At 58.4% G+C, this 17,894-nt stretch overlaps 1 gene segment (V, D, J or C); it reads left to right on the top strand.

Moving 5' to 3' along the window:
• The first annotated feature begins 17,028 nt into the window (after positions 1-17,028).
• Positions 17,029-17,552, top strand: LOC308535046 (immunoglobulin lambda variable 1-40-like). The segment is given in 2 exons: positions 17,029-17,074; positions 17,185-17,552.
• Positions 17,553-17,894: the final 342 nt, after the last annotated feature.

The raw sequence follows: 17,894 nt of genomic DNA, 5'->3' as shown, positions 1-17,894 counted from the left end.
GGGACCCGGCTTCTTCCCTTCCTGCTCAGGCTCCTGGGAAACGGCCCCTGGTCCCTGCCCATCACTGACAGTGTCTGTGTCTGCAGGGTCCCTCTCCCAGCCTGTGCTGACTCAGCTGCCCTCCCTCTCTGCATCTCCGGGAGCCACAGCCACACTCACCTGCACCCTGAGCAGTGGCTTCAATGTTGGAAGCTATGTTATATCCTGGTACCAGCAGAAGCCAGGGAGCCCTCCCCGGTACCTGCTGTCCTACTACTCAGACTCAAGTAACGACCAGGGCTCCGGGGTGCCCAGCCGGTTCTCTGGATCCAAAGACGCCTCGGCCAATGCGGGGCTCCTGACCATCTCGGGGCTGCAGCCTGAGGACGAGGCTGACTATTACTGTGCCATATGGGACGACAACTCTAAGACTCACAGTGGTCCAGACCCACAGGGAAGTGAGACAAAAACCTCCTCTCCGCTCTCCTGGCCTGACCTTGGCCCTGCTGGCGGCTCCGCCCAGTTCTGGCTCAGCCGTGACTGTGCTGATAGGCGTCCATCCGGCACCGGGTGATGCTGGGACCCGGGGTCCTGACAGGGTCACAGCTTTGATGTCAGGTCAGCATTTTCATTGATATGTTGCTCATGGAATGTGTGCCATGTTCACGTTCTCACAGGTAACATTCCTCAGGGATGAAGGTTCCCATGGAGACATTGGAGGAGGTTGAGTCAGAGTCATTCAGGCTGAGCTCAGATCCGAGTGGAGGAGTGACTGAGAGAGGATCCTGGTCTGAGGGCCCAAATCTGAATTTTGCATTAAAACCGATTTGCAGAAATGAAGTGTATTCTGTATATCAGCAGGGAACTATCAAAATGCAAAAATAACAACATCCTATCTTAGCCACGTGCATAGGAGCTCCTTGAGGATACGTCTGGCTGTGGGATGGGATGACGGATGTGAGGCTGCTGGGCCTTAGCTCCGGGGCCAAAGGACCAGGGTGTCAGGTTGTGCCACCAGGTCCTGGGTCCCCCTTGTCCTCACGATTAAACACGACCCAGGGACAGGCTCCCAGATGCTCATGCTCATGGGGGCAGCCCTGCCAGTGCACACGGGTCCCTGCAGCTCCCCTGCTCCTCCAGCTCCTCCAGGGACCGGGACCAGGACAGACAGCCCAGGCCTAGTGCCCGGCCCAGGCAGCCGCACTGGGGAGAAAGGTGTCATTTTCATCCCTCAGCACCGGTGACATCTCATCTCTGCACCCAGTGACACAGCCACATCCTCAGGACATGGGGGCCCTCAGCCCGGTCGCCGGGGCTCAGTGGTTGAGCGTCGACATGTGAACCAGGAGGTCAGGGTTGTATCCCGGGTCAGGGCACAGGCCCAGGTTGCAGGCACCATCCCCAATGGGGGTTGGAGGGGGTGCAGGAGGCAGCCAGTCCATGATTCTCTGTCATCACTGATGTCTCTCTCTCTCTCTGCCTCTTACTTCCTCTCTGAAATCAATAAAAATATATTTAAAAGAAGAATGAAATGTTGGTTCTCATTTTGGTCACCATGTCAGCTACCGCAGAGGCCCCTGGTCACAGCTTGAGGATGAGGCTGAGCATCACTGACCAGCCCACCCCAGGGCCCCACCCTCCTCCCAGCACAGCCTCGGGGGGTGTGAGTCCCCTTCCTGGGCTCCCAGTCTCTCCTCGGAGGTGCTGACTCCAGGTTGAATTATCATCATCATCATCGTTACATTTCAGAGGATCCTGTTCAGTGAGCACAAGAGAAATGAGTTGGTAGCTCATCTCCTTGCCATCTCCCACCCACACCCCCGGGTCAGCAGGAGGTCACAGGTTCTGGGGGCTTCCCTGGGGGCAGGACAGACAGAGTAGAGCACAGCTGAGTCTGGAGGAGGAAGGTCACTGTCCTCACCCCAAGGTCAGGAGCGCCCTCTGCAGACTTGGGCGGGGAGGCCTGAGGGACACTATGGTGCCTGCAGGCCCTGCTCTGAGGGGAGGGTCCAACCTGGAACCAGAAGGAAGATCTTCCGGGGCTCCCCCTGCTTTTCTCCAGGGGCCTGGACAGGAAGGCTGGCGTCTAAGGGTCTCACCAACATCCTATAGCTGTGTTCTTAAAGGGCCAGACCGATTATCACACAAAATGCCCCCAAACGGGTATTGATGGTTCCTGTGGCTTTTCCCCTCCATCGATCTGCCAATGTCCCCCCCACACACCCACACGCACACGCATTCAGTGCCTTCAGCTCTTTTTGTGGCCATTGCATGGGGACGACGAAGAGATTGCTCCCCCTAAACACGCACCCACCTTATCACCAAGGGCCCAGCGCAGAAGGCACTGCATTATCAGCCAACACCCCCATTCACTGGACGGATGATCATGGGCATCCACAGAGACAGACTGAGTGAGTGACATGCGTGTCAGGAGCCCCCTCCCGTCTGTGCAGAGGGAGGAGGCCCCGGCCTGTGTCCCAGGCTCATGTCCCTTCTCAGCCCCCAGCGCCTCAGGACCCTTAGCACCATGACCTCCCCTGAAGGCTGGGGCACAGCTGACGTTTATGAACGTGTGAGGCCGCATCTCTAACTACCTCCCAGACCAGCACCTCCCAGTCACGTCCCTGCTGGCACCTCCCAGGCTGCGCCCAGGAGTGAGAGGCTGCAGTGCGCGCCAGCCTATGTGCCAGTCAGACCAGGGGTGGGAACAGACAGTGGCCTGGGAGCTGCAGACACCAGCTGGGCCTCAGGCCTTTGGACCAGGGCGATGTAGTGTGTCCTTGGGCCAGCAGGGGGCGCTGCGGGACCGCCCTGTGGCCCCCACCCAGCTGCTCACTAAGGACTTTCCACTCACAGGAGCCTGGACCTGGGGGCTGGGCCCTGTGCGCCCTGATGGGGACCAGCTGTGTCTGTGCTGGCAGCGCCCCCTGAGCCAGTCCCTCTGTGTGGTCTCAGCAGGTGCTTCCTCCCAGGGCCCCCCAGGGGTGAGCCCACCTCCATGCCCCTCAGTCTGGGGTGTGAGCTGAGCTCCAGGCCCAGGGCCCAGGGAGGGTCTGGGCAGTCCCTGGAGGGACTCTCATTTGCATGGCAGCCCCTCCCCTGGCAGAGGGTGGGGAGAAAAGGAGGCCTGGGCAGCCCAGCCCCACTGTGGGCTCAGGGCTGTGAGCACCATGGCCTGGACTCCTCTGCTCCTCGCGCTCCTCTCTCACTACACAGGTAGGGACAGGCCTGGGACCTGGCTTCTTTCCTTCCTGCTCAGGCTCCTGGGAAACGGCCCCTGGTCCCTGCCCATCACTGACAGTGTCTGTGTCTGCAGGGTCCCTCTCCCAGTTTGTGCTGACTCAGCAGCCCTCCCTCTCTGCATCTCCGGGAGCCACAGCCACACTCACCTGCACCCTGAGTGATGTTCCCAGTATTAGTGGTTACTGGATACACTGGTACCAGCAGAAGCCAGGGAGCCCTCCCTGGTACCTCCTGGCCTATCAATCAGACTCAGATAAGCACCAGGGCTCCGGGGTGCCCAGCCGCTTCTCTGGATCCAAAGACGCCTCGGCCAATGCGGGGCTCCTGACCATCTCGGGGCTGCAGCCTGAGGACGAGGCCGACTATTACTGTGCGATCTGGTACAATAGTGCTTCCCACAGTGACACACACAGATGGGGAAGTGGGACAAAAACCTCGGCCTCCCAGAGTCTTATTTCACAGTAATTGACCCTGTTAACATAACCTCCAAGTGCAAACTATTCGTGGAAGTACTTCTGGTTTATAATGCATCACTTTCCATTTGTATCCCATGTATCTGAGCCAACACCAAACCTGAACGGTCATTATGTCCCTGAAAGGAGGCCTGTCACCCGTGGGTCAGAAGCCCAGGTCCCGGGCGATGGCTGTTTCTGGCGTGAAATAAGGGAACAGCTTTGGAAACGGCTCCCAGAGCCCAGGGCCCTCCCAGCAGGCGGCCCGTCCCCGGAGCACGGACTCGGCGGCCAGAGGTCAGAGCAGGGACCCCTCCGTCCCCGGCTCCTCGCCCAAGGCCCCTGCCCAGCCCTGTGCACACGGACCGGCTCTCAGCTGCGAGGGGCTGGGGAGCCTCGGGCCCAGGAGGAGGCCCCGGCACAGGGCTGGCCATCACCTCTGCTGGGACCCTGACCTTCAGGGCCACTGGGGAGAGGGGCGGTCAGAGGGAAACGGGTGGCCGGGGCCCAGGAACCCTCTTTGGGTCTCGACAGGGTGAGCGAGCTGGACGGCGGCCGGATGCTGAGCTGCTCCAGGGAGGAGGCGGGCGCCGGGGTCTGTGGGGGAGACGCTCTCACCGCTGACGCCACTCGGGCCCATGGGGCTCCCGGGAGTGGGGTTCCCTGAGCCTCAGGCTCTGACTGTGTCCTCTCCTCTCACCCACCGGGGCTTTCCTGCCCCCAGGGTGCGGGTGGCTGTGGGCCATGGGGAGCAGGACCTTCCCAACCGGTGCCTGTCACTCCCGCTGGGAAGCTGTTGATGAGCCCAGATCCCAGGTCACCTTCTCCAGAACCTGGGTCAGCAGACACACTGACTGTTCCCATAGCAACGGTCCCCACAGCGTCAGGCAGAGCACCTACCGGACCTTGTGACCTAGGACAGAGGTGATTGACAGGCTGGGGTCAGCCCTCTTCCCGTTCTCCTGGCTGGTGCACTGGGCCCTGTGACCAGCCGTGGTCTGTGGCCTGAGGAGGAGGCTGCCTGTCCCTGTCACGTGACTTCATCAACCCGCTGCCACAAGGAGCTGCCAGCCCAGGGGGCAGCTGAGGGGCATGTGCCCTCCACTCCTGCAGGACCAGCTCACCCTGCACCCGATTTCAAAGATACGACTGAGAGCCCTGGCCGGTTGGGCTCAGTGGGTAGCGCCTCAGCCTCCAGACTGAAGGGTCCGGATTTGATTCTGATCAAGTCACATGCCCGGGTTGAATGCTCCATCCCCAGTAGGGGGCGTGCAGGAGGCAGCCGCTCAATATTCTCTCTCATCTTAAATGTTTCAATCTATCTCTCCCTCTCCCTTCCTCTCTGAAATCAGTAAAAACATTTTAAAAAAGGGAGAGGGCGCAGGACCCAGAGGCTTCTCACATCATCTCCAAAATGTCTGGATTCTGTGTAAATTCCCCCTCGTTATGTCAGGAACCAGGAAGTTAAAAGCCTGAAGGAGAAAAGAGAATCTACTGACACCATCCCTGGGTCGGCCCAGAGGAGGGGGTTCTGGGCGGATATATGAGGACAGGACCCCACAGTCCATGGAGGAGCAGCACACGCTTCTTAGTCCAAAGGGAGGAAGAGACACCCAGGATTCAATAGACTCTGTGAACACAGCCAAAGGGCAGCTATAGAACCAAAAACAAAACAGGGGGGAAGCTCTCTGCAGGGAGTCAGAAGGAGGAAATACCTGGTTGGTTGGTTTGTTTGAAGGGGCATCAGTCCTCCTGTAGTTCCACCACCATGACTATTCCCAGGCCCTCTCCTTGGATCCTCTGCCTTGCCCGCCCCTCCCTCAGGGGGGAACAAGCCCTGAGGCCCCGCCCTCACCCTCTGACCCCACACCCCACGATGCTTCCATCCCACAAAGTGCTCCCCCAGGTCACAGTGAGGTCATCAGTCAGTGTCCCCCCTCACAGGCCCTGGTCCCGGTGGGGCTATCACTGTCCCTTCTCCTCTGTGTCCAGGGAGCTGGGGTCGCAGTGACTCAGTCAGACACTCAGACACCAGACTCTCCTGTGGACAGAAAACAGACGAGTGGGAAACATTATATTCAATGTCCCTGTTAATGAGGATGAGAGTTACTAGGTAAAGCTGGACCGAAAGCATGTGTAGAAACGCAATATGTATAATGTGCTGGACAAAAGGAAGGACATTGAGAGAATAATATTTGTGTGCTGGGAAGAGAGTGATTAATTTCTAACCGGGAGGAATCACATAAAGAAATAAAACTGTGCCCTGAAAATTAGGGACTCGCCTCCTCAGCACAGTCGCTGCTCTGGACCTGATCCTGGGAGGAAAGTTCCCTAAGTGACACCAGCTCAGCTCTGACCATGAACAGCCAGTGAGACGGGCCCAGACCCCCAGGAGGAGGCGGAGGAACATAGAGAGAGTCCTGAGGGGATGAGGAGGCCGCCTCAGGGGGCACCTGGACGCCCTGAGCCAGGGGGTCAGAGCACAGAGCTGGGGGAGCAGGACCTGCCCCTCATGGGCTCAGTCAGCAGGAGACACAGTGGTGCCTCCAGGGCTGGGCACCAGGGGGCGCGCAGGGGCTGCTGCTGAAGGGCTGGGCTCATCAGAGCTGCAACCTGTCCCCTGGCCCTGCCTGGTGCCCTGTGCTCAGGGCTCACAGCTGTGACCTGCCACCCCCTGGGACCCACACAGCCCCTACCCCTGCCCTCACCCTTCCTTCCTCAGGCACAGGGACCTCACCTAGGGTCCAGGGAGGGATTAAACCAGTGGGTCCTCATTTGCATGAGTGGGCCCTCCCTCCCGCAGACTATGAAGAGGGGAAGGGAGAGGTGTGGGGAGCTCTGCTTCAGCTGTGGGGCCTCAGGAGGCAGGACTCAGGGATGACCTCCACCATGGCCTGGGCCCCTCTCCTCCTCACCCTCCTGGCTCACTGCACAGGTGACTGGATCAGGGGATGGGGAAGGGGCCTTGGGGAGACACATGGGCCCTGCTTCGTCCTCTTGTCTCTAGACCCAGATTCACCATCTCTGTGTCTCCTGCTCTTGCAGGATCCTGGGCCCAGTCTGTGCTGACTCAGCCATCCTCAGTGTCGGGGTCCTCGGGCCAGAGGGTCACCATCTCCTGCACTGGAAGCAGCTCCAACATTGGGAGTTACCATGTGTCCTGGCACCAACAGCTCCCAGGAAAGGCCCCCAAATGCATCATCTATTATAATAGCAACCGACCCTCAGGGGTCCCTGACCGGTTCTCTGGCTCCACGTCTGGCAGCTCAGCCTCCCTGACCATCACGGGGCTGCAGGCTGAGGACGAGGCCGACTATTACTGCTCAACATGGGACAGCAGTATCAAAGGTGCCACAGTGCTGCAGGCCTGTGGGGAAGTGAGACAAAAACCCCTCTGGTCTGCGAGGGGGTGAGCTCTCCAGCAGTTGCCTGCTCAGCTCAGCCTGTGACCTGTGGCTTCTGCTTATTCCCTCGCTCACTCCCTGGGCCCAGGTTCATGGGTGACCCTGCCTGGGGGTGAAAGGTCCTCCCTCCCCTCCGGCCTCCATGTCACTCAGAGCAGCGCTTTCCCAGGCTCAGGGTCCTGGAGGAAGGGAAGGCCTCTCCCCACCCAGGGGCCCCGTTCCCTCCCCCTGGGCTGCACTCACTGGGCCTGTGAGACTGAAATGAGTGACAGCTGGCTGGGCCCGCCCCTGCCTGGGGCTCAGCACTGTGTGCTGTGCTGGAAGGACCCCTGGCCCTGTTCCATCCCATCAGGATTTACTACCTTTAAGCCGTGCGACTGGTTTCCATTTGCTCTGTGATTTTAAGCACAAAAATCGGCAATTCACAGCTGTCACTATAGCAGATTGGGGGGTGCCACGGTGGGCGCTGAAGGGGTTGGTCCCAGTGGGTGAAGGGGTCCAGGAGGAGACACTTCCGGCTGTGACTACCTGGCTCTGGGAGTGTGGACAGCATGGGGACCCGGCAGGGGGCGCTGTCACACTGTGTCTGTGAAAGCAGCTGAGAGACTGGATCTTAAGTGTTCTCAGCACAAGAAATAGCAAAACTTGCAGCCACGTATGATGGCTGAGGTCAAGGAGACGTATTCTGGGATGGTTCCTCAGTATACACCGCTCAGCGTCATTATGTCGTACACCTGACACAAATTAATGTCAATTACATCTCAGTTAAAAATAAATTGAAATTAATCTGAATCTTCTGTTTCCAAATAACCAGCACGTGGAATCTTTACCAGCTTTATTAACCCCCTAGCAGTGGTTGGCGAACTCAATCGTCAACAGAGCCAAAAACAGAGTCAAAGATTGAAATTTCTTTTGAGAGCCAAATTTTTTAAACTTTAACTATATAGGTAGGTTCATTGTTATTAACTTAATTAGGGTACTTCTAAGGCTTAAGAAGAGCCACTCAAGGGGCCAAAGAGCCACATGTGGTTCGTGAGCTGATGTTTGCCGACCACGGCCTAGACCAGTGGTTCTCAACCTTGGCTGCACATTAGAATCACCTGGGAATCTTGTTAAAATCCTGATTTCTGGGTGTCATCATTACTAACAAAGAAACAGAATTTCCAGAGGATGAGGCCCAGAAATCAGGATTTTAACAAGATCTACAGGTGATTGTAATGTGAGCCAAGGTTGAGAACCACTACCTTAGACTGCGAGCAGCCAGGAGTTGGTGCCTGGGGGTTTGTGACAGCTGTGAGTGGTGGGGATGTCCTCCAATAAGGGCCTGATTTTAAAAGGGGATGTGGCCCGGCCGGCGTGGCCCAGTGGTTGAAAATCGACCTGTGAACCAGGAGGTCACGGGTCAATTCCTGGTCAGGCAGGACACATGTCCGGGTTGTGGCCTCCATCCCCAGTGGGGGGTGTGCAAGAGGCAGCCGATCCATGATTCTCTCTCATCATTGATGTCTCTATCTCTCCCTCTCCCTCTCCCTGTCCCTTCCTCTCTGAAATCAATAAACATATATCTTAGAAAAAGAAGAAAGGCCAAAACCTGTTTGGCTCAGTGGATAGAGCGTTGGCCTGCGGACTGAAGGGTCCCAGGTTCGATTCAGGTCAAGGGCATGTACCTGGGTTGCGGGCACATCCTCAGTGGGGAGGTGTGCAGGAGGCAGCTGATCGATGTTTCTCTCTCATTGATGTTTCTAACTCTCTATCTCTCTCCCTTCCTTTCTGTAAAAAATCAATAAAATATATTTAAAAAAAAAAGAAAAAAAAGAAAAGAAGAAGAAGAAAGGCTGGTTTGGTGATTTTTTTATACCTAGATCTTCCAAGGACATGAAGCACCCTTCTGCCTGCTGGTTAGGGTTCCTCCTACCTCAGACCCCACACCCCCATCTCCTGTTAACGACTTAATTCCCCTCCAGCCTCCATTGGTCTCAGTGAAAACTGCCTGAATGTGTGGCCCAACGGTTGGGAGGCTCATTGTCCGTTTGACCATCGGAGCTGGGTCTCTGCTTCCTCACGTGGCCCCCAGGTTGTTCACCCCGAGACTTGAAGCTGTGGGTCTCCTGGTGACAAGGCCTCTCCAGTGTCCACTGGAGACTGGGCGTGTCCTGGTCCCTGCAGGAGCCTGGGGAGCAGGCCAAGGTTCTCTCAGCAGGGCCTGTGGTCCCTGTGCCGGCGGCTGGCTCCTTGGTCATTGCCCATCAGCTATTCCTGACCTGGAACCTCAGTACGGACATGTTACTTAGGACATCTGTGCCCACATCTAGCATGATTTCCTGTCATTTTTAGTTTTCTATCATTTCCAGGAGCATTTGTTGCTGTGATAATGGCTTTAAAACCAACCAGGACAGGGTACAACTTGTTAAATGTTTTTGAGAAATTTGGATGAAAATGAATTAGAACCATTAGATCTGCTGACCTGTGAGAGGGCCCGTGAAACTGCCTTTCCCATTCCGTGAAGTCGTCCCTCAGCATTTTCTGTTTTATAAGAACATTGGTCTCTTAGTTATTCCATTGGTGATGCAGCCACACTTGCGTCTTCCAAGGAAAGTTATCATGTTATCGATCTATCTACATAAAAGGCTAATATGCAAAGTGTCCCCCCCGGGAGTTCGACCAGAAGATCTGAGTTCGATTGCTCGCTATGACGTGAGCTGACCACCAGAGGGCGGTGCGGAACATGGAGGGGGAGCAGTGGTGGGGCGCTGAGTGAGTGAGGAAAGGAGGAGGTGGAGAGGTGGGAGACCTGATCGGCCCTGATCACCAGCAAGGCCTAGGGACCCTTCCCGTGCATGAATTTCGTGCACCAGTCCTCCAGTCTTTAAATTAAGGTTAGAAATATTAGCTTTTCTATTTTAGCACATATGACCAGCAGGTGGCGCTGTGGGACTGCCCTGAGGTTCATGCAAGCTGCTCAGTGAGGACCATTTACTGACAGGAGCCCCATGGCCATGCTCTGTGCTCCCTGAGGGGAAAGCAGCAGCTGCGTCCTGTGAGCAGGGACCCTTGTGTGGTCCCAGCAGGTGCTTCCTCCCAGGGTCCCCCAAGGGGTGAGCCCACCTCCATGCCCCTCAGTCTGGGGTGTGAGCTGAGCTCCAGCCCCAGGGCCCAGGGAGGGGCTGGGCAGTCCTTTGGGGGGGGCTACATTTGCATGGCAGCCCCTCCTCTGGCAGAGGGTGGGGAGAAAAGGAGGCCTGGGCAGCCCAGCCCCACTGTGGGCTCAGGGCTGTGAGCACCATGGCCTGGACTCCTCTGCTCCTCGCGCTCCTCTCTCACTGCACAGGTAGGGACAGGCCTGGGACCCGGCTTCTTCCCTTCCTGCTCAGGCTCCTGGGAAACGGCCCCTGGTCCCTGCCCGTCACTGACAGTGTCTGTGTCTGCAGGGTCCCTCTCCCAGCCTGTGCTGACTCAGCCGCCCTCCCTCTCTGCATCTCCCGGAGCCACAGCCAGACTCACCTGCACCCTGAGCAGTGGCTCCAAAGTTGGCAGCTATGCTGTAGGCTGGCACCAGCAGAAGCCAGGGAGCCCTCCCCGGTACCTGCTGTACTACCACACAGACTCAGATAAGGGCCAGGGCTCCGGGGTGCCCAGCCGCTTCTCTGGATCCAAAGACGCCTCGGCCAATGCGGGGCTCCTGACCATCTCGGGGCTGCAGCCTGAGGACGAGGCTGTCTATTACTGTAACACATGGGATGGCAACTCTAAGACTCTCACAGTGGCCCAGACCCACAAGGAAGTGAGACAAAAACCTCCTCTCCGCTCTACTGGCCTGACCTTGGCCCTGCTGGCGGCTCCGCCCAGTTCTGGCTCAGCCGTGACTGTGCTGATAGGTGTCCATCCGGCACCGGGTGATGCTTGGACCCGGGGTCCTGACAGGGTCACAGCTTTGACGTCAGGTCAGTGTTTCCATTGATTTGTTGCTCATGGAATGTGTGCCAGGCTCACATTCTCACGGGTAACATTCCTCAGGGATGAAGTTTCCCATGGAGACATTGGAGGAGGCTGAGTCAGATTCATTCAGGCCAAGGTCAGATCTGAGGTGAGCAGTGAGTGAGATAGGATCCTGGTCTGAGGGCTCAAATCTGAATTTTGCATTAAAACTGACCTGCAGAAATGAAGTGTACTCTGCATAACAGCAGGGAACTACCGAAATGGAAAAATAATAACATCCCATCTTAGCCACATGCATATGAGCTCCTTGAGGATACGTCTGGCTGTGGGACGGGATGATGGATGTGAGGCTCTAGGCCTTAGTTCCGGGGCCATAGGACCAGGGTGTCAGGGTGTCTCCACCAGGTCCTGGGTCCGCCTTGTCCTCACGATTAAACAGGACCCGGGACAGGGTCCCAGATGCTCATCCTCATGCGGGCAGCCCGCCCAGCCCTGCCCCATCCCCTGCAGCGTGGACCCTCCTGTGCACAGGGGTCCCTGCATCTCCCCTGCTCCTCCAGCTCCTCCAGGGACCGGGACCAGGACAGACAGCCCAGGCCTAGTGCCCGGCCCAGGCAGCAGCACTGGGGAGAAAGGTGTCATTTTCATCCCTCAGCACCGGTGACAGCTCATCAACTCTGCACCCAATGACACAGCCACATCCTCAGGACATGGGGGTCCTCAGCCCGGGCGGCGGGGCCCAGTGGTTGAGCATCGACCTGTGAACCAGGACGTCAGGGTTGTATCCCGGGTCAAGGCACAGGCCCAGGCTGCAGACACCATCCCCAGTGGGGGGGTTGGGAGGCGTGCAGGAGGCAGCCAGTCGATGATCCTCTGTCATCACTGATGTTTTTCTCTCTCTATCTCTCTGACTCTCACTTCTTCTCTGAAATCAATAAAAATATATTTAAAAAAAGAATGAAATGTTGATTCTCATTTTGGTCACCATGTCAGCTACCGCAGAGGCCCCTGGTCACAGCTTGAGGATGAGGCTGAGCATCACTGACCAGCCCACCCCAGGGCCCCGCCCTCCTCCCAGCAGAGCCTCGGGGGGTGTGAGTCCCCTTCCTGGGCTCCCAGTCTCTCCCGGGAGGTGCTGACTCCAGGTTGAATTATCATCATCATCATCGTTACATTTCAGAGGATTCTGCAAAGTGAGCACAAGAGAAATGAGTTGGTAGCTCATCTCCTTGCCGTCTCCCACCCACACCCCCGGGTCAGCAGGAGGTCACAGGTTCTGGCAGCTTCCCTGGGGGCAGGACAGACAGAGTAGAGCACAGCTGAGTCTGGAGGAGGAAGGTCACTGTCCTCACCCCAAGGTCAGGAGCGCCCTCTGCAGACTCGGGCGGGGAGGGCCTGTGGGACACTATGGTGCCTGCAGACCCTGCTCTGAGGGGAGGGTCCAACCTGGAACCAGAAGGAAGATCTTCCGGGGTTTCCCCAGCGTTTCTCCAGGGGCCTGGACAGGAAGGCTGGCGTCTAAGGGTCTCACCAACATCCCATGGCTGTGTCTTAAAGGGCCAGACCGATTATCACACAAAATGCCCCTAAACAGGTATTGATGGTTCCTGTGGCTTTTCCCCTTCATCGATCTGCCAATGTCCACCCCCACCCCCACCACACACACGCATTCAGTGCCTTCAGCTCTTTGTGTGGCCATTGCATGGGGACGACGAAGAGATTGCTCCCCCTAAACACGCACACACCTCATCACAGAGGGCCCAGTGCAGAAGGCACTGCATCATCAGCCAACACCCCCCGTTCACTGGACGGGTGAGCGAGTCCACAGAGACAGACTGAGTGAGTGACATGCGTGTCAGGAGCCCCCTCCCGTCTGTGCAGAGGGAGGAGCCCCGGGCTGTGTCCCAGGCTCATGTCCCTTCTCAGCCCCCAGCGCCTCAGGACCCTTAGCACCATGACCTCCCCTGAAGGCTGGGGCACAGCTGACTGTTTATGAACGTGTGAGGCCGCATTTCTAACTGCCTCCCAGACCAGCACCTCCCAGTCACGTCCCTGCTGGCACCTCCCAGGCTGCGCCCAGGAGTGAGACGCTGCAGTGACCGCCAGCTTCTGTGCCAGTCAGACCAGGGGTGGGAACAGGCAGTGGCCTGGGAGCTGCAGACACCAGCTGGACCTCAGGGCTTTGGACCAGGGCGATGTAGTGTGTCCTGGGGCCAGTAGGGGGCGCGGTGGGATCGCCCTGTGGCCCCCACCCAGCTGCTCACTAAGGACTTTCCACTCACAGGAGCCTGGACCTGGGGGCTGGGGGCTGTGCGCCCTGATGGGGACCAGCTGTGTCTGTGCTGGCAGCGCCCCAGAGCAGGTCCCTCTGTGCTGTCTCAGCAGGTGCTTCCTCCCAGGGCCCCCCAGGGGTGAGCCCACCTCCATGCCCCTCAGTCTGGGGTGTGGGCTGAGCTCCAGGCCCAGGGCCCAGGGAGGGGCCGGGCAGTCCCTGGAGGGACTCCCATTTGCATGGCAGCCCCTCCCCTGGCAGAGGGTGGGGAGAAAAGGAGGCCTGGGCAGCCCAGCCCCACTGTGGGCTCAGGGCTGTGAGCACCATGGCCTGGACTCCTCTGCTCCTCGCGCTCCTCTCTCACTGCACAGGTAGGGGCAGGCCTGGGACCCGGCTTCTTCCCTTCCTGCTCAGGCTCCTGGGAAATTCCCCTGGTCCCTGCCCATCACTGACAGTGTCTGTGTCCGCAGGGTCCCTCTCCCAGCCGGTGCTGACTCAGCCGCCCTCCCTCTCTGCATCTCTGGGAGCCAGGGCCATACTCACCTGCACCCTGAGGAGTGACATCAGTGTTGGTGGTAAAACCATACACTGGTACCAGCAGAAGCCAGGGAGCCCTCCCCGGTACCTCCTGTCCTACTACTCAGACTCAAGTAAGCACCAGGGAACCGGGGTGCCCAGTCGCTTCTCTGGATCCAAAGACGCCTCGACCAATGCGGGGCTCCTGACCATCTCGGGGCTGCAGCCTGAGGACGAGGCCGACTATTACTGTCTGATTGGGCACAGTGGTGCTTCTCACAGTGACACACACAGATGGGGAAGTGGGACAAAAACCTTGGCCTCCCCAGAGTCTTATTTCACAGTAATTGACCCTGTTAACATAACCTCCAAGTGCAAACAATACGTGGAAGTACTTCTGGTTTATAATGCATCACTTTCCATTTGTATCCCATGTATCTGAGCCAACACCAAAACCCAATGGTCATTATGTCCCTGAAAGGAGGCCTGTCACTCGTGGGTCAGAAGCCCAGGTCCCGGGCGATGGCTGTTTCCGTCGTGAAATAAGGGAACAGCTTTGGAAACGGCTCCCAGAGCCCAGGACCCTCCCAGCAGGCGACCCGTCCCCGGAGCACGGACTCGGTGCCCAGAGGTCAGAGGAGGGACCCCTCCGTCCCCGGCCCCTGTCCGGCCCTGTGCACACGGACCGGCTCTCAGCTGCGAGGGGCTGGGGAGCCTCGGGCCCAGGAGGAGGCCCCGGCACAGGGCTGGCCGTCACCTCTGCTGGGACCCTGACCTTCAGGGCCACTGGGGAGAGGGGCGGTCAGAGGGAAACGGGTGGCCGGGGCCCAGGAACCCTCTTTGGGTCTCGACAGGGTGAGCGAGCTGGACGGCGGCCGGATGCTGAGCTGCTCCAGGGAGGAGGCGGGCGCCAGGGTCTGTGGGGGAGACGCTCTCACAGCTGACGCCACTCGTGCCCATGGGGCTCCCGGGAGTGGGGTTCCCTGAGCCTCAGGCTCTGACTGTGTCCTCTCCTCTCACCCACCGGGGCTTTCCTGCCCCCAGGGTGCGGGTGGCTGTGGGCCATGGGGAGCAGGACCTTCCCAACAGGTGCCTGTCACTCCCGCTGGGAAGCTGTTGATGAGCCCAGATCTCAGGTCACCTTCTCCTGAACCTGGGTCAGCAGACACACTGACCGTTCCCATGGCAACGGTCCCCACAGCTCCCAGGCAGAGCGCCTACCGGACGTTGGGACCTAGGACAGAGGTGATTGACAGGCTGGGGTTCAGCCCTCTTCCCATTCTCCTGGCTTCTGCACTGGACCCTGTGACCAGCCCTGGTCTGTGGCCTGAGGAGGAGGCTGCCTGTTCCTGTCACGTGACTTCATCAACCTGCTGCCACAATGAGCTGCCAGGCCAGGGGCAGCAGAGGGGCATCTGCCCTCCTCTCCTGCAGAACCAGCTCACCCTGCACCCGATTTCAAAGATACGACTGAGAGCCCTGGCCGGTTGGGCTCAGTGGGTAGCGCCTCAGCCTCCAGACTGAAGGGTCCGGATTTGATTCTGATCAAGGCTCATGCCCGGGTTCAATGCTCCATCCCCAGTAGGGGGCGTGCAGGAGGCAGCCGCTCAATATTCTCTCTCATCATAAATGTTTCAATCTCTCTCTGCCTCTCCCTTCCTCTCTGAAATCAGTAAAAACATTTTAAAAAAGGGAGAGTGCATGGGACCCAGAGGCTTCTCACATCATCTCCAAAATGTCTGGATTCTGTATAAATTACCCCTCGTTATGTCAGGAACCAGGAAGTTAAAAGCCTGAAGGAGGAAAGAGAATCTACTGACACCATCCCTGGGGCGGCCCAGAGGAGGGGGTTCTGGGCGGATATATGAGGACAGGACCCCCACAGTCCATGGAGGAGCAGCACACGCTTCCTAGTCCAAAGGGAGGAAGAGACACCCAGGATTCAATAGACTCTGTGAACACAGCCTAAGGGCAGCTATAGAACCAAAAACAAAACAGGGGGGAAGCTCTCTGCAGGGAGTCAGGAGGAGGAAATACCTGGTTGGTTGGTTTGTTTGAAGGGGCATCAGTCCTTGTGTAGTTCCCCCACCATGACTATTCCCAGGCCCTCTCCTTGGAGCCTCTGCCTTGTCTGCCCCTCCCTCAGGGGGGGACAGGCCCTGAGGCCCCGCCCTCACCTTCTGACCCCACACCCCATGGTGCACCTCCTTCTGCTTCCATCACCAAAAGTGCTCCCCCAGGTCACCGTGAGGTCATCAATCAGTGTCCCCCCCTCACAGGCCCTGGTCCCGGTGGGGCTGTCACTGTCCCTTCCCCTCTGTGTCCAGGGAGCTGGGGTCACAGTGACTCAGTCAGACAATCAGACACCAGACTCTCCTGTGGACAGAAAACAGACGATGGGAAACATTATATTCAATGTCCCTGTTAATGAGGAAGCCGGTTACTAGGTAAAGCTGGACCGAAAAGCATGTGCAGAAACTCAATATGTATAATCCACTGGACAAAAGGAAGGATATTGAGAGAATAGTATTTGTGTGCTGGGAAGAGAGTGATTAATTTCTAACCGGGAGGAATCACATAAAAAAATAAAACTGTGCCCTGACAATTAGGGACCTCGCCTCCTCAGCACAGTCGCTGCTCAGGACCTGATCCTGGGAGGAAAGTTCCCTAAGTGACATCAGCTCAGCTCTGACCATGAACAGCCAGGGAGACGGGCCCAGACCCCCAGGAGGAGGCGGAGGGAACATAGAGAGAGTCCTGAGGGGATGAGGAGGCCACCTCAGGGGGCACCTGGACGCCCTGAGCCAGGGGGTCAGAGCACAGAGCTGGGGGAGGCAGGACCTGCCCCTCATGGGCCCAATCAGCAGGGGGCACAGCGGTGCCTCCAGGCCTGGGCACCAGGGGGCGCTCAGGGGCTGCTGCTGAAGGGCTGGGCTCATTGGAGCTGCAACCTGTTCCCTGGCTCTGGCTGGTGCCCTGTGCTCAAGGCTCACAGCTGTGACCTGCCACCCCCTGGGACCCACACAGCCCCACCCCGCCCTCACCCTGCCTTCCTCAGGCACAGGGACCAGACCCAGGGCTCAGGGAGAGATCAGATAGATGGGGTCCTCATTTGCATGAGTGGGCCCTCCCTCCCGCAGACTATGAAGAGGGGAAGGGAGAGATGTGGGGAGCTCTGCTTCAGCTGTGGGGCCTCAGGAGGCAGGACTCAGGGATGACCTCCACCATGGCCTGGGCCCCTCTCCTCCTCACCCTCCTGGCTCACTGCACAGGTGACTGGATCAGGGGACGGGGATGGGGTGCTGGGGAGACACATGGGCCCTGCTTCCTCCTCTTGTCTCTAGACCCAGACTCACCATCTCTGTGTCTCCCCCTCTTGCAGGATCCTGGGCCCAGTCTGTGCTGACTCAGCCATCCTCAGTGTCGGGGTCCCCGGGTCAGACGGTCACCATCTCCTGCACTGGAAGCAGCTCCAACATTGGGGGTTACAGTGTGTACTGGTACCAGCAGTTTCCAGGAAACGCCCCCAAACTTATCATCTATGGTACTAACAGTCGACCCTCAGGGGTCCCTGACCGATTCTCTGGCTCCAAGTCTGGCAACTCTGCCTCCCTGACCATCACGGGGCTGCAGGCTGAGGACGAGGCCGACTATTTCTGCGCATCACCCGACAGCAGTCTCTATAGTCCCACAGTGCTGCAGGCCTGTGGGGAAGTGAGACAAAAACCCCTCTGGTCTGCGAGGGGGTGAGCTCTCCAGCAGCTGCCGCTCGGCTCAGCCTGTGACCTGTGGCCTCTGCTTATTCCCTCGCTGACGCCTTGTGCCCAGCTTTACCCGGGGACCCTGCCTGGGGGTGAAGGTCCTCCCTCCCCTCCGGCCTCCATGTCACTCAGAGCAGCGCTTTCCCAGGCTCAGGGTCCTGGAGGAAGGGAAGGCTTCTCTCCACCCATGGGGTCCGTTCCCTCCCCCTGGGCTGCACAAACTGGGCCTGTGAGGCTGAGATGAGTGACAGCTGGCTGGGCCCCGCCCCTGCCTGGGGCTCAGCACTGTGTGCTGTGCTGCAAGGACCCCTGGCCCTGTTCCATCCCATCA

Source organism: Myotis nattereri (assembly GCF_964212035.1).
Source record: "Myotis nattereri genome assembly, chromosome: 19".
Lineage (NCBI taxonomy): Eukaryota > Metazoa > Chordata > Mammalia > Chiroptera > Vespertilionidae > Myotis > Myotis nattereri.
The sequence above is the reverse complement of the archived record's forward strand: the minus strand, read 5'-3'. Positions and strand labels throughout refer to the sequence as shown.